This window comes from Diceros bicornis, chromosome 31 (assembly GCF_020826845.1).
Source record: "Diceros bicornis minor isolate mBicDic1 chromosome 31, mDicBic1.mat.cur, whole genome shotgun sequence".
NCBI classification, from domain to species: Eukaryota; Metazoa; Chordata; class Mammalia; order Perissodactyla; family Rhinocerotidae; genus Diceros; species Diceros bicornis.
In genome coordinates, this window is record NC_080770.1 from 22133241 (window position 1) to 22150993 (window position 17753).

The following is a 17753-nucleotide window of genomic DNA, read 5'->3' on the forward strand; positions in this document are numbered from 1 at the left end:
TTACTCTTCTATAAGGCCTGTTTCAGGGATGAGAGATGAGAAGAATGGGACCTGAAATGAAACTGAACATTACTATCAATACATCCATTATGTTATGGGCACATCTTCGTCATTATGTCTTCTACAATGGTTTACACACAATAAACATTTAGTAAATGTCTATTGAGTTCTTCTACCAAAGAGCGCATTTCATCTTCCTTTGACAATTTTACTTCTCCTCAGATGATTTTGTTGTGACTACAAGTAAGAGGTTCTATCTCAAAGTTTTAGTGGATCTTCTGTGGAGAAGAGTAATCAAAGGTCCAACGGTCAAGTCCTACATTTAATAAAGCCTTATTTAAACTGTGTCAGTTTTTGGCTCAGAAGTCAGCAATAACGAACAGAGAAAGGGTTCCTGCTGTCCAGAAATTTACTCTCTGGTGGTGGTGATGAACTCTAAATAAATTGGAATGGAGTCAGACCTTTGAGTTGGTAGTATTTGTGGTGAGTGCCTTTACAATATAATCTACGTAGCGCCAAAAATAACGTCTCTTCTGGAATAACTCACTTAATACTATGATATTCCACTATCAGATGTTCACTCCTTCATGTCTCAAAGGACGTTCAGTCTTCATGAATCTCTCATTAAATATGGAGAAACTAGACTTTGAACCGTATCAAATAACTACAGTATTATTTAATGTGTTGTTTGCTGTAGCAACTACTTGGTCTGACTCTGTCAGCTTTTTAAGGAGTTGTAATTCTCTCCATTTAATCTTCTCCTATCCCACAAATCTTAAGCCACATAACACTATCTAAATCTTCAGCAAATATTTTTGAACTGAACTGAAATGGCTCATGGCTATCACTATTACATTAGCAGCTGGCATTTTTTTTCCCAAAACTCTTGGGATGAGAAATGTAGTGAGGAAGGAGAAAATAGGCGCTGGAAAGAGAGCTAGAGGACAACGGAACGTAGTTTTATTTACAACGCTCCTTAGGTACTGAGAGAGCTCAAAAATAGAACTTCAGTGCTCAGATTAAAAAAGCAGCATACTCACGGGAAAAGCCCAAGCTCAGTGTGAAAGGCATGGGTTTGAGTAATTTTCAAAACGTAATTACAAGCCTGCTCAGTTTGCTTATTGGAAAACAAATGGTTTGAACTAGACATTCTCAGAATCCTTTCCAGTCCAACTATCTATGATACTGTTAGTGAGGATCCACTTTATTCTATTCTGTTGACAATTTTTTTTCTTTCTTCATGTTTTTATAATTAAGTAAAACTTTTCAAGCTTATCAATGTTATTTGAAAAAAGCTAGCCAGTAGTAACGGGATTTGATAATTACAGAGACCAAATAATGACTACAAGTTTCTCATTCAGTGTGTATCTATTTAAGATCCAAAACATCCTCAGATAGAGAATGTAGCACAGTGGTAAGTAGTGTGGACTCTGGAGCTACACTGCCTGTGTTGGAATCCCAGCTTTGCCAGCTATCTAGGTGACCTTGGGCAACTTAACAAACCTCTCTGTGCCTCAGTTTCATCATTTTGGGAATAGGAATACCAATAGTGCCTACCTCTTGGGGTTATTTTTTTATTACATGTAAAGTGCCTAGAACCTGATAAATGTCTGGCACCTGGTAAAGACTCAATGAATGATAGCTGTTTTTAATGTTCTTGAGTGCTTCATTATGAACATTGCATAGGAACAAGTCACCTGGATCTTTGTCAATTTGATAAGAATTATAGACATAGTCCAGGATAAAATATAAGAAGAATATTTTATCTATAATTCATGAACCCCAATTTGGGCATAGATAAGAAGGTATGTTTTAGGAATTATATATCTTATTACATACGAGTTGTAATATGTACCTATGCTGGAATGTATTTTTGCTAGAAGCAAGCATAACACTAGAAAAAAGTAGAAGATGAAAGAAAAGAAGGATCAAATCAGGAAGGAGAAATTATATTTAAGAAAGGAATATCCACAAGTAATAAGAATATTAATGCGATAATTAAGTGAGGACATATTCTTTAAAAAATTCTTCCAAAAGATTTCCTTTAGTGAGGAAGTGCTGGAAGTCCAATTCCCTGAGGCTTCCAGGGGTTACTCAGGAGCCTTCCTGGGAAACCATAACAAATAAACACAAAGCACATCCTAGTAAAGAAAAGAAAAGAAAATTCAAAAGGAAAAAAGCATTGATTTCTCAGAGACCCTACATCTGATGGTTAAGGACAAAAGTAAACAAGAGAGAAGAACTGTATAACTATAGATAGAGACCCAGACTTTCAGATTATTCATTGCTCAAAAAACAGTTACACAATTACTAAACCTCAAATGTAAACAAGTTGCTTCCATTCACGTGGATTTGGCAGGGAGGAGGATATGTGCAGGAAAGTCTGAACTTTCTCTAGAAGCCGCTGTAAGAAATATTTCACACACTCATTCACGTCACTGCCCCCTTCTTTAGAAGCCCACTGTGGTGAACATTCCACAGGCTCACTCACATCACTGTTCCCACTCAGTTCAGAAGTTCTATCATCATGGAAGCTTTAGATCAATAACGCCTCACCTACTGAAGAACATAAGAGTGGAAGGTAATCTATATCCAATTAATTTTTTTCACTCCTTACACTCTGCAGAATCTAGTGCTCTTACTCTTATTAATCATCAATATTGGATTTCACCAGGATGAATTTTCTGTTAGCCAGTTAAATTATTTACATGTGAAAATTAGGTAAATAATCTATTCTCCATAATTTAAGTCATCAAAGATTTGATACTATAAAAACAAAAAGATAGTATTACTAGGCTTTCAACTTAAACCACTAAGTCAATACTTCTCTATTTTAAAAATATCATTTAACATAGTTTCCTAAGAATATGTTTTTTTAAAAAGAAATTAAAATCCTACAGGTAGAAAAATACTACAGTACTTTAGAATTACAGTTTTGTAGCTCTCTAAGTGACAGTAAGCAAGGTACTTCCCTGAGCATGAGTTTCTTTATGAATATGTACAAATGTGGTTGCTGAGACAATTCTAAAAGATTCACACATAAAAACTGTCATCAAGCTCCCAGAACAAAATAGCCATTCATTGCTTTATATTCTAACACACTTGACATGCTATACAACTTTAAATCTCTAAATGTCTAAAAGTAATTACAAATATTAACATATCACAAAAAATATAATAGCCCATGAAGCAAGATTATAAATCTGTTGGTGTATCTGTAGTGCATTACATGTTTCTCCTTGTTATTTGGCAAAATGTACAATAAATATCTGTCAGGCTATAATGCTAAAAGCAAATACATTTTGTGTATTCTTGTTAATTTATATGTCTTGCTAGCTTACTTTACTCAATTGAGACTTCCTCCAATGAAAATATATGATGTTTAAGAATATTCATGTCTCTTTAAATATATGACTTTTCAATGAGCATCCCTTGTTGCTTGTTTCAAGAACTTACCTCTTGGGTTTTGCCTTGGTCTTTAAAATCAGTGCTTCCTTCACTGAGAACTGTAGGTACCTCATGTATCTACGTGTGAACGCAGAACACATAATAATGTATGGCTGATCAGTGGATCTAGAAATAGTTCCAAGTGGCCACACTTTCCATATTTCCACACAGGCTCCCCATTATCTCAATCTTTTAGATAAATGTAGAAGTATTCAGTGTGGATGCCTAGAATACAAAGACACTTAAATACAACATAAATATTTACTGTGAAAGATAATTGAACATTCTCACCTGTTGGGAAAATTTCTTCATAGAAAAAATAAAGCTGCTATGTTCTCACGACTATGTAAAAACTGACCTAATTAGTGGAAATTAAGTTCACCACGCCCATTATTTGCCAAAACAAAAACCCCCAAAATTTTAAACACTGAAATTGGTTATTTGAAGGTATCTCTTCTCAGTTGATTACAGTGAAGCAAGCAAAAAGTACTTTACTTTGAGGATTTAGGATTACATTCAGGTCTCTGACCATTAATATATCTCTGTGCCTAACAAGACAAGTGTTGGGATTTAACTTCCTAGAATAGTCCATGACCAAGCATTCCCACAGGTAATAGTAGAACTCTTTAGCTTTTCAATCATTCAAATAGCTTATCCCTAAGGCCGCTTCCTCCCTAATTAAAAGTACATTTCTACTTCTCCTCAACTTCATCTCAGAAAATTGGGAACTTCCATAAATTTCTACAAGCAATGAGGGATATCTATGAAAAGGAAAATATAACAAGAAAACATCTAGAGGACTAGATACCAGTTGGAGATAGACTCCAACCTGGAAATCTCTTGGGCCATTGTATAAGGAAAGTAATTCTTCCATTTATTTGTGTGGACCCAACCTATGGTTTTTACATCAATACTATTTTAAATGAAAGATAATGTAAGGTCATCATAGATTAGTTTATTAGAATATTTGGAACAAATTCAAATAAAGTAACCACTTCTGGACAGTTTTCTCCCCTAGAACAATCCTAAGAGAAAAAAAGATTTGGCTCTTGCCAAGAAAAAATAGCAAACAGGCAAATATGTGAAAAGCCAGTAATTTGTAAAGAAAAAATTATTAAACAAAGTAAATAAATTATGAGCTTAATATTAGAAAATACTTAGGTAGCGCAAATAATATTTCAGCCAAAATGAAAGGAAAACCAGTTTCAGGTTTCCTTATCCATTCATATCCCCAACAAAGGAGGTCCTTACTCTAGCTGTTAAAGGCTTTGCTCAAGAGCCTTGAGGCTCAGAGGCAGAAAGCCTTGAGACTGGGAAGTAATTGAAGTTGATGTTTCAATTCTTAAAAAGACAAGTAATCACAGACCCGTAGTTGTGGGTTGGAGTGGATGTTGTTGATCAAAATCTGAATCTATGTGAGGTGGAAGCATAATGATATAAAGTCCATCAATTCAATCCCTTAATTTTAGTCCAGTATCAGTTGAGTAACTTTTTCTACAAGAAAGGAATTATTTTCCAGTAAGAGCCTGCCTATTATCAAATCTGTGAGAGCTTCCATCGTTATTTGTCTTAATATGACTTACTATGGACTCCATTGAGCTTGTTCACATCCACATATATTTAGTTTAATATTGCACTTTCTAGGTCATGAGGATCTTAGATAAAGAGTCATTAAAGACTTATATGAACCAGCTGAAGATCTTTATTATGTGCTAAGCCACACCAAGAGTTGGAGGTTTTCAAATTACCTAATAAATGGAGGAAATCGTGCAACCCCAAACGTTACATGTATTATTTCTAAGATTTAAAGGATACATCTAAACACTGTTCCTCTCTTACTGGTAGATGGCAAAATGTACAGAAGTCATCCTTAATCTAAGAGAACTATCTGATATGATCAAGATTACTGTGAGCTAAATTAACACTCAGAGCTAGAGAGCTAATAAATGCATAGGCATAGTTTTCTATGTGCCTTCCAGCTGAATGCAAAGAACTGCTAATGTTTTTTGTGTAACTGAATGAAGTAAAAGAATTTGCTAGATGGATGATGTCTACAGCAGCCCAGAAGCCAATTTATGTGCTCCAATGAGAATAATACAGTGAAAATATTAACTTATATAGACATTGCCTCAAAACAGGTAGTAATTCTCTATAAGCCACGTCCATTGCCAAACTAGAAAATTAAATGGAAAGATAATATTTGTCACAAGGAAAAGTAAGAATTGCTTGTTTTGCACCAATTCGCCCAATAAGAATAGCTCAAAGACCTAGAAAAATATAAAATATATATGTTTAAAAGCATTAGTAACCTAACAAGGAATCCAGGATATGTAGGGCCAATATTTTGAAGAAAAGAGAAACCAGAGAGCTAAACCCTGCATTTCCTGGCTTCTTTTCTCTAAGATATGGGCTAATTCTAAAAATCGAAAGTGAAAGGTTAAAAAGCTAAGTGGAACTTCCTATAGAGGCTTTACCTCTGTAGGAAGGGGGACAACAAATGGGATTCAAGGTCTATCAAGGAGAAGAGGCTTTTGTAAATAACCAGGCTCTCATTTGAGGCCACAGAGGGCTTTACTCTTGTCGTCAGGGTGAATGGAAAATAGGAATCCTCAGAGAAACTCCAGCTCAGCTTGAATCATCTAATTTCTGGATTAGATTAAGTTATGTGGGATTTTTATTTCCCAAGCCTAGCTGTCAGCTACAAACAAAATGAAATCCTCTCTTAAAGAAGAAAACATCATAAAATCCTTGAATTGTGTCTACAACTTTTTAAATATAAAATCTGGCACAAAAACAAAAATAAAGCATAGGAGAATACAAGGCCTAATTGAAAAGCAATAGCAATAGAAACAGATATAGATGATCCAGACTATGAAAAAAAAAGCATTTTAAAATAAACTTAGTGTGTTCAAATAATTAAAGCACAGGATAGATAATAAATTGAATCAAATAAATTTGAAAACTAAAATACATAATAACTGAAATTAAGAACTCAGTCGTTGGCTTTAAGAGCAGATTAGATACCTGTGAATATAGAATAAGTAAATGGGAAGAAAGATTAGAACAGAATATGCAGACCAAAGCAGAGAGAGAGAAAAGGAGGGCAATGCAGAAAATAGCATTAAATACATTTAAAAGGCACAGTGCATAGTTCTAACGTACATTTAATCTAATTACAATTTAAGAAAGAGAAGAGAAAGAGACAGAGTAGGCAAAATATTTGAAGAGCTACGGCTGGAGTTTTTTCTAAAACTATTGAAAGGCATTAAGCTGTACATTCATGCAGAGTTACAAATTTCATCATGAATAAATTAAAAAATGATAAATTTTCAAAAAAGTATATATAGAAAAGTTACAGCATAATAAAACCAGAGACAAAGAAAAAACCTTATGGACATATTGCATTCAAGAAAGTAACAATAATACTGACAGCCCATTTCTTAAGAGGATAGAAGGTGAGAAGAGAGAGGAATGACATCTTCGCAGTGCCAAATGAAAACAGAACTCAATGGTATGATTCTTACAGATTAGCATCTTAAGACGATAAAAGGTGAAAATAACATAGTGGAATAAACTGCATAAACCCTAGCCAAAAATAGGGCATGTTTTCTATACTCATATCAGAAGGAAAATAGACTTCAAGGCAAAAAGCATTTCCAGACATAAAAGTTTTTCAATGGCAAAAGTTCAATATAGCGAAAATATATAACAATTATAAATTGATATGTACCTAAAAACATAGCTTCATAATACATTTTTTAAAAAAGTAGATTGACTTGAAAGGAATATTAGATAAATCAGCAATAATAGAAGGAGACATTAGCACAGTTCTCAGTAATTGCAGGAACATGCACACATGAAAAAACCCATAGAGATATAAAACAATTAAAAAACATCATTAACAAATGTGATCTATGACATAAGAAAGCAATGCATCCCACAAATGAAAAATCCATATTATTCTCAAGTGCACGTAGAACATTTTTAAAAATTGATTATATGTTGGGCCATAAAGCAATTCTCAACAAATTTCAAAGAATTACAATCGTAAAGTATGTCTCTGAACATGAGGCAAATAAGGTAGAAAATAAAAACCTAAAAGTAACCAGAAAATTCCTGTATATGTGAAAATTAGACAGTGCATTTCTAAGTCACCCATGGGTACAATGTTACAATAGAAATTAGAAAATATTTAACAATAATGAAATTACAACATACCAAAGCTGTGAGAGTTGGCTAAAATCTTATTTGCATGTGCTAGAAAATGACAAATTTTGAAAAATCAACGCACTAAAGATATATTCAAGAAGATACTAAAGTGACAGAAAAGTAAAACTAAAATAAACAGTGGGATAGAGAGAATAAAAATAAGAGCAAGTGTCTGAACGAATCTGCACAGTACGGCAGCAGCAGCCAAAAGTAGGCGATTGCTGCACTGCAGTCTCATGTGAAGATGGTCTTGAAGGATTGTAGTGAAGGAAATCCTCCTAGTAAGCAGTATTTTGAGCAGTACATATGGTTTTCCACTTCACGTGGAAGGAGAAATGGCCTGAGTTATGGATCTACACTGACTCATGGTCAGTGACTACAGATTTGATCAACAATTGAGGGAAAGGTAAAAATGGAAGAAGGATGTCAAAGACGTCTGGAGGAGCAGTGTGTGGCTGGTTCACTCAGAATGGATGCCAAATACAACAATACTTCTGTCTCATATAAGTGCCTGTCAGAAAGAAACCCCTGCAGAGAAGGCTCTCAAAAGTCTGGTCGACAAGAGGACCTGTCTTGTGGAGATCAGTCAGCCTTTTTCCCCAGTCACTTTTGTGGTCACTCTGGTTGAAATGAATGCTCTACACAGGCTTAGTGAACAATATGATCTACCTTGCACCGATGCTGGTCTGGCTACTATCACTGCCGAATGTCCAAAATTCCATTAGTAAAGTCCATCACTGACTCCCCCACAGGGCACAATTCTCCAGGGAAATGAACCAACAACCTGTGACAGCTAACTTCATTGAAACTCCTCAACATGGAGGAGACAGCATCTTGTCATCATATATTCTAGATTTATAATTGTCCCTGATACATGCAGTGCTTCAACCTGCTTTATTATTCCTGGATGTGAATCCATTAACTTTTGCCATGATATTCCACTCATTGTCATCTCTAACCAGGAGACACATTTTATAGCAAAGTAAAGCAAATTGCTCACCACCATAGAATCCACTGGTGTAACCATATTACCCATCACCTGGAAGCAACTGGCTGAACAGAACACTGGAATGGCCTACTGAAGGCTGAGTTATGGTGCCACCTGGGACACCCTACTCTGAAAGTCTGGAATACTGTCCTATATGTTTAACATACAGTATGTGCTTAGTAAGTTTTAGTCATCTTATACTTTATGCCATGCATATTCATGACAGAATATCCCCGTGCTAGTAAACTTTCCCCCATGTAGCCTTATATTTTGCCCTCCTCCATTTCAATATCCAAAGGTCAATTTCCACATATGTTACTCCAGATATTGCTAGTACATGTTATCTAGAAACTCATTTTTTTTAATCAAAAACTGTTTCCCTCTAAAACAACACTGTATTTCCTTCATGGGCTCTACTGACACCTGAACTTAATTATTGATCTGGAGACAATGAGGGACTGCTCTGGGAAAGGGTATAAGAGTTTGGTAAGACGGCTCCCTGAATCTTTGTCATACTTGAAGAAGCTAACCCTGAAGAAGTTAACTACTAACAGCACTCCCAGCAACAGGAGTGATAAATTCCTCTTTCCTAAAGGGAGAGCAAGGTAGTACATCACCATATACACCTCAGTCCACCCCCTATGCCACTTGAATCCATTTCTTCATAGACATTATGGAAACAGTTCCTCTAGGATCCTTTTCCTGGGGGGAAATTAGAAAGGAATGCATAGAAGTGTAAGCTATGTCCCTTGCCATTGCAGCTGATCTTAGAATTGTAACTTCTGCTTATCAACTTCTTCCTTCACTATCAATTCTATTCTGACTTCACTTTCCACTAGCACCTTGACTGGTCTCAGTGACTTACCTAGAGGCGTAGTCCAGAACTTCACCCCCAAAATGTCTAATCACCCCTTTACTATGCCTTTCTCAGGCCAGGGTTCCTGTATTTTCTCATTTACTGTCCAAATTGGATGACAATAGCAAGAGGTAGCCAAGTGGGTCACATGAGAGACAAAAATATTCTTCCCTGCCACTACTGTGTTATAGCATTTCCCTTTCCACCAGACAATCAGGGTCAATTACCTCTACCAGAGTCATAGAAAGAACCCATTCTCTGAATTGTTACAGATAGCAATCGTTCAAGGGCTAGGGGAGCAAGATTTAAGATAAATCCAACACTATGACACACAGGACATGGTGAAAAAAGAATTCCTCTATAACATAACTGATTCATTTCACCAACTAACTATGAAGCTTTCCATAACTTTGGAGTTTGCAGTTGTGTCAGCCAATGAAGAAATATCTTTATATTTCAAAACAATTTGAGTTGAGTTTTCTGTTACTACAAGCAAGAGTATCCTAACTGAAACACCCTCATTTTAAATATGTATGTAAAATTGGGTCAAATTATGAGTCCTTTTATTCACTTACATATATATCTATTTTTGAACCAGTATCACATGATTTTAATTGCTGCAATATTATAAACTGCATTATCATCTAGAATTGCTCATTACTCTTTCAAAATCTAATTGTAATTTGTGTATCTTTATGCTTCCAGATGAACTTTTAGAATCAAAGGGATGTCAGGCATACTTTGCTTTTATGTGGAAAGAAATGTGGTATATGTTTACATTTTTTCCCAAGGATATATAAACTTAACATACTGCCATATTTTTTAATGAAATTTAGATATGACAATACTCAAAGTAAGTTTATTCATTACATTGATAACATCATTATTTTTTTTTTCAAAGGAAGAAGCTTGGGAGGATATGAGAGCTATGATAAATATGGTTAGTAAAGTATGACTGATAATCTAGCCAAAATACAGAGCCTGAGCCACTCAAGCAAGTTTCTGGAAATAACATAGTCCATGATCATTAGAGACATTCTCCAAACCCTACCAAATTCACCACTATCCCTTTCATATCCTAGTAACAAGAAAGAAATGACATTGGCTCTAGGAGATTCCTAATGTGAAGTTATTCACGCAGTGTGACTGGAACCCCATAACACTAGTGTTCAGAAGTTTTCACAATTGTCTACTATATAAATACTTGCAGCGTAGAGACTTGGGCAGAAGCCTAATACTGCTATCCTTAAGGAACACTGGGATTAGGCATTCAATAATTCCTTGACACAATGGCCAGATGCAGCTTGTTTGAAAGACAACTACTAGAAGTTATTGGATGTTTGTAGACGCAACTTAAATGTATCAACAGTGTCCTTTATGTCATGGGTGATGTCAGAGGGTCGTTCCTAAAAACGTGGAGTAGAATAACAAAGCTCTTTAATTAAACAGAATTACTATATACAAGAAATATGCTATGGTAGGTGGCTTAGGGGAAGTACACCATATTCATAAGCATAACTTTCAGAACAAAATAGAACCTCTGGCAGCGTTTGCTACTCACTCTTATTTCTGATTGATATGCATGTGCAATTATGCACTTCCTGCTAAAGAAACACAAGATACTTAATTGTCCAATGGAAGTTCCCAAATTTAAGGGTAAGATTGACATGGAAATCTGCTAAAATTCCCTCTTAAAGGTAAAATGTAGGTCAAATAAGTCAAAGTTAAGTACACCCAGTGGACAGAGATAGGAGCAGTATGTCTATCAGTGCAGGGAGCATTTGATTCTCACCTTCAAAGCAATGTCTGGGTATTTATAAATCCATGGGTTGCAGCTAATAGCTTCATCATTTTGTCAGACAAATAAGCCCTTGATGAATGGATAATCATGATATCAAGCGACAGAAAATGCTGTTATGGCAGGCCTTAGAGTATTCAGAAGGAAGATTAAAGTTCATAACATCAATCCCCCAAAGAAGCCAGGTATTGACTAAAAAAAAAGGAATAGAATGTCTTTGACCTAGCCTCTGGAGGTAGCCACTTGAATATATGAGATGAATGATGTAGAATAATGGGCATAATAACAACATGTTCCGCTAAGTCAACTGATGTGATAGAGACTAATGTGCTGTAACAGTAACAGAAAAGCTCTTTAAAATCATTTGAGAGGATTTGTTAGGGCTAAGGACCACCACATAGCTTGTAGGGATGTTACAAAAGACCATTAGCCATAGCTCCTGGTGGCCTCAAGTGGATTTATCTTGAAGTAAACTTTTAATTCCACTTTGGACTTCACTTAGCCTGTGATCCAAATCACAAAGGAAAATACTATCAAGCTGTTGTAACAACACATGGCATGCCAATTTGCTCCCCCAAATTACATCTTGCTGAACAAGGCATAAATTTCCCCATGTCCATTGGGCATGAATGTGCTAAGAAGTACACCGCATGAACATATTATACCCCTCACCACTCACACAATAATGGCTTAATCAAACTCTGAAATTGGGTTCAGATGGGTAATAAATGGTTAAAAGGGAAAATCATGACAAAAAGGAAAGAAGCACACAAATGGGTGATAACTCTTAGGACAGACACTATTATTCTTTTCCCATGAGATTATCTTGACTCTGGAGAATAAAACTCAACTCTCTCTCTCATGTGTGACATTAAGTCAGTGATGCCAGGAAAAGGCACTCAACCTCTTTGTACTTGAAGGAGGGACTTGATTGAAGTTTATTTAGTGCTTTGCCTGAGAAATGTACTTATATTTTTTGTAGGAAAGATATAATGCAATGCCTCTATTGACCCACCTGAACTATTAAATGGTGGAAATGATAAAGAGAAAAGAAAGAAAAGGAGTTGTCCAGTTGGTAGAGGAATACCTAAAAGACCTGTAGTATAGTTCTTAATCCTGGGATGTGGATATTAATCCTGAGGCATGGACCTTCTTGGATTTCAATGGAAAGTCTGATGCATTCAATAAATCACTCTAAACTGGCAGAACTTGAGCTCCAAACTCTTTACCATAACTTTGCACTAGGAAGCTGCTGAAATTTCTGTTCACTCTTTCAGCCTTTCAGCTATTTTTTTTTTTTAAGGAAGATTTGCCCCAGTTTCCAACCTTCCTCTTTCTCTTTTTTCTCCCCAAAGGCCCAGTATGTAGTTGTATATCCTACTTGTAGGTCCTTCTAGTTCTTCTATATGGGACGCTGCCTCATCATGGCTCAATGAGCAGTGAGTAAGCCTGCACTCAGGATTCGAACTGATGAACCCTGGGCAGCTGAAGTGGAATGCGTGAACCCAACCACTGTGCCACCCGGCTGGCCCCCACAGCTATTTTTTGGCTGAGCTGAATGTAGTCTCAACCTGCCTATATGCAACTCAGTAATGAGCTAAGTATTTGAGGGGTGGAAAAAGTCATAGCCAGCAGAATTACATTGCAAGAAATGCAAAAAGAAGTTATTATTTAGACTGAAGAAAATATTATTGTATAAAAATCAGGATTTACAGATAAGAATGGAGAAAGTAGAAATGATATACACGGATAAAACAGATTACTTGTTCCATTTTTTTCTTAAATGCTTTTTAAAAATTAATCATTTAAAGGAAGATTAATAATATATTCAGGGGCTTGTAACATTTGTAGCAGTAAAATGTATGACAACAATTTCAAAGCGCAGTGAGATATAATTAGAATTACAATTTGAACAGATTTTTAGTTTATGTGAGCAACAATCATGTGAGCAAGCTAAGAAGTGGATTCTTCCTCAGCTGAGCCTTCACATGAGACTGTAGCCCCAGCCGACACCTTGCTTATAGCCTTGTGAGAGTTCCTGAAGTGGAAGAATCAGCTAAAAGTCATACCCGGTTTTCTGAGGTACAGAAACTGTGAGATAAGAAGCATGTTTTGTTTCAAACCATTAAGTTTTGGGATATTTTTCACGCAGAAATAGAAAGTTAATAGATATCTATAAAATCTTCCCAATATTTTGAAATAGCAATAAATATTTAAAGAACCCATGGATCAAATTAGAAATCATAATAGAAATAAGTAGATATTTAGAACTAAGGAATAAAAACATATTGGAACGTGTGAGATGCAACTAAGACAGTACTTAGAAGGAAATTTATAGTTTTAAATACTTATATTAAAGATAAAAGCTTAAAAGCACCTATCTAAGCTTTTATCTTAAGAAGCTAGAACCAAAGGAGTAATATTAAAGCCAAAGTAAAAGAACACAATAAAGATAAGATGAAAAATTAATAAATTAGAAAACATAAAATAGAGACAATCAAAACAGCCAAAATTTGGTATTTTTATAGCAAAGCTCATAAACTTCTAGCCAGAGTAATCAAAAGAAAAGAGAGAAAAATCCAAATTAACTATCAGAAATAAAAGAGGAAATAAACATCATACAGATCCCTTTCACTTTAAAAGAATAATTAAGGTTGTTATTAAAAACATTATTCCAATAAATTTGATAACTTAGATAAAGTACGTAAAATACAGGAAAAACACATACTTCTGAAAATGACTCAAAAAGAAATTGTAAAGGTAAGTAGTCCTATATCTCTCAAAGAAATGAACTGTCCTCTTTTTTGTAGACAGCAAGCATGTCTTGTAGAAAATCCTAAGGAATCTACAGAGATTACTAGAAATAAGTGAATTTAGCAAGTTTGCAGGACTCGAGGTCCAAATAAAATATTCAATTTCATTTCTATATATTAGCATCAGTAACATTTAGAAAAAAATGTTAAATACCTTTTACAATAGCATCTGAAAACATAAATATTTGCGAAAAGATGAGCAACATACACCAAAAACTTTTAGAAAATAAATTTTGAAAATACCTAAATAAGTAGATACATTGTGGTCAGGAATTAGAAAATTCAATATTGTTAAGATGGTATTCATTCCAAAATGATCTATAGAGTCAATTCAATCCTAATGAAATTTCCAGCATGCCCTTTCAGAGATGTAGACAATTATGTTTTCCAAAAATGAATACAACAATATCTCCCATCCCACATGCTGTTCTGCAATGTGACTTTGCCACTCCCCCATCAAATGTTGTCATCTATTTCTCCACCACCTCAAATCTGGGCAGCCCATGTGACTGCTTTGACCAATAGAAGATTGTAAAAGTGACAGTATGGTAGTTTTGGACATAGCCCTTAACTGACCTGACACCTTCAACTTTCTACCACTGAAATCCCTGAGCATCATGTAAAAAGTCTGAGTATCCTGCTTGCAGTCCTGCATCTAAATGGACAGTGAGAGAGAGCCCACGGGCCCTTTCCAGTCATCACTTCCAAAATACCATGAATGTGAATTCTGATAAAGTCAAATGTTTGATATCATTTGGTGAATAGTATCATTTTGGGAAGACTTTGAGATGATACCTCTATGTAATGATAACAGGGATAAAAATCAGGATATAAGGTTTCTCATAATGTGTGATTTATCAGTGAAAAGGACCCATTGTCCCATAGCGTGAGCCCTGTAGCAATCCAGACTAAAAACGGGAGGCAGAATCATGAGTTTCTTTGACCTCATGCTTCTACCATCTTAGAGGCAGATAATATTTTGTTTCACACCTGATTCAGAAACAGAGAGGATTTTATGATTGAGGTCTCTGTCAAATAAAACAATATATTCTGGCCTCTGTATTACTTAATAACCTATAGTCCATCAATAAGAGAGGTAAGAACGGCATATATTGCCAGCATCTTTCTTAACATTCATACTACCCTAAATATCTAGTGTGGAGTTCTGTATTGCATATTTGAAGCTCATGGATTATAGATTATGCTAATTTTACATATGAAAGGCAGGGCCTGGGTCACCATAGAAGGCTGTGAAATGCTATAAGCAAAGCAAGGGATATTGAAAAATAGCAGAGATGTTATCAGATATTCTACACTATCTGGGAAGATTAATGGGTCATCTTTATGAAAATGTAACACCAAACAAAGTTGTTCCACTTGAGGGTATATTATGATTTCCCAATCAGAACAATACACAAGATTTAGTTATTTTTATGCATATCTGCTTTCTCATTCAAATCTGTTTATTTACTTAGCCTTCTTATGATTAATATTAGAACTCTGAAGCATCATTCCTCTTCAATCTTAATGTGCTAAGCTATATGAACAAAACTATACATTTAAAGCATCTTGTAGATACAAACATAATATATATACTTCAAATATTAATATGGGCTGTCTGTGTGGAGAGGAGTGAAACATGATTTTTTCTTATTTTTTATTTTATTTTTCTGAAATTTGTAATGAGTACTATTAATTCTGAAAATGGTTTCATTATTTAAGAGAGAAACATGAAAAATCTTCCATTAACTATAATAAATTTATAGTATTAATTATAGCATAACTCCTGACATCAAACGTAAATCTATAGTCTCAACACAGACATTTTACAAACAAAAACTGAACACATATTTTCCTAAGAAATTATGAAAATCTTAGAAATGTATTTTAAACAAAATATATATCTTGAAAATCTTAAAAACATATTTTGATAATGGGATGTATTCACATAATATATATTTTTCATCATGCCCAAGTTATTAAACATGAAGAGAAATTTACTACAGTTAAATAATCACACATGACTCTCCTGGAAGGAGCAATTCTTCATTGAAAACAGGTGATACATGTCTCTGTTGCCTCATTTTCTTTTTCTGGTCCAGAGCCTTTTCATGGCATTTTTCATCTCTCCATTTCTCAGAGTATAGATTAAAGGGTTCAACATAGGGGTGATAATAGTGTAAAACACAGTCAAGGATTTATCAATGGGTAAGGTAGAAGGAGGTCTCACATACATAAAAATACAGGGGACAAAGAAGAGGACCACCACAGTGATGTGTGAGCCACAGGTGGATAAGGCTTTGCGCCTCCCTTCCTGACTAAGATTCTTCAGGGAGCGCAGAATGACCCCATAGGAGATGAGTAAGAGCACCAAGGTGACCACACAGATTGCCCCATCATTGGCAATCACAGTGAGGCCAATAATGTAGGTGTCAGTGCAGGCAAGTTTTAATAAGGGCTACATGTCACAGACGAAGTGACGATGACATCGGGGCCACAGAAGGGCAGGTTATAAACCAAGAGGAGTTGAACTATAGCATGCAAAAACCCTCCAACCCAAGCCAGCAGAAGCAGCAGAACGCACCCCCGTTGCTTCATGACCGTCAAATAATGCAAGGGTTTGCAGATGGCCACGTAGCGGTCACAGGCCATGGCCACTGGAGTACAATCTCAGCACCCAGATAAGTGCCCTGTAAAGAGCTGGCTCACGCAAGCTTGGAAGGAAATGGGTCTCTTCTCATAGAGTAAGTCTATAATCATATTTGGGGAGACTGTAGTAGAATAAACAGCATCCGTAAACGATAAATAGCCAAGAAAGAAGAACATAGGGGCATCCAGGGTTGGGCTGACCACCACAGTCACGATGACGAGTAGGTTGCCCACCATCGTCACAATGTAGATGAGCAAGAACACAACAAATAATATTTTCTGACCCTGGTGGCTCTGAGTGAGCCCCAAGAAGACAAACTCAGTCACATTGTTCCTTTGTTCCATAGGTTCTCCTGCATGTCTTATTTCAGACTTCAGGACAAAATTACCTGTAAATATGATTATTACTAGTGACTTCCTGAAATCTTAAGATAATTTGTTTATGCATTCAAAAAATAGGCATTATGATTGATCATGTTCCAGTACGTTCAAAGATTATAATACAAGGCTGCTTAGAACGTGGTCCCTCACCTCAGCAATCTTACTGACTAATAGAAAGACAAGTAGAGACATATGTGGAGAAAGGACACATTATTAAATAAATGGGTTGCCACAACTAGTTTTCCATCTGGAAGCTAACAAAATTGTACATATAGCTAATATATCTTATAGAAAAATAAAGTAAAAATAGATTAAAGGTTTAATGAAAAACTAAAGCAAGATTTAATTTATATTTACTTTCCAGGTCATAAAACAGATGGTTTTCTACATTCTATGGGTAGGAGAATCTTCTTAACTAATCATTGAAATCGTAAATAGACATATTTGACAATTTCAAAAAAAAAATTAAGGATTTAGGAAAAGATACCATATTATCAATAGACAAAAGTAGTTTGGGGAAAAGATTTACATTTTAGGGGACATATACAGAGTTAACATCAACATAGACAAAGAACTCTCGGCAACTAACAAACAAAAGACAAACAAATCACC

The 17753-nt window shown here is 35.4% G+C and overlaps 1 pseudogene; it reads right to left on the bottom strand.

Annotated features, from left to right (window-relative positions):
- Positions 1 to 16191: 16191 nt before the first annotated feature.
- Positions 16192 to 17120, bottom strand: LOC131395147 (olfactory receptor 4A15-like; annotated as a pseudogene).
- Between the last annotated feature and the right edge of the window lie 633 nt (positions 17121 to 17753).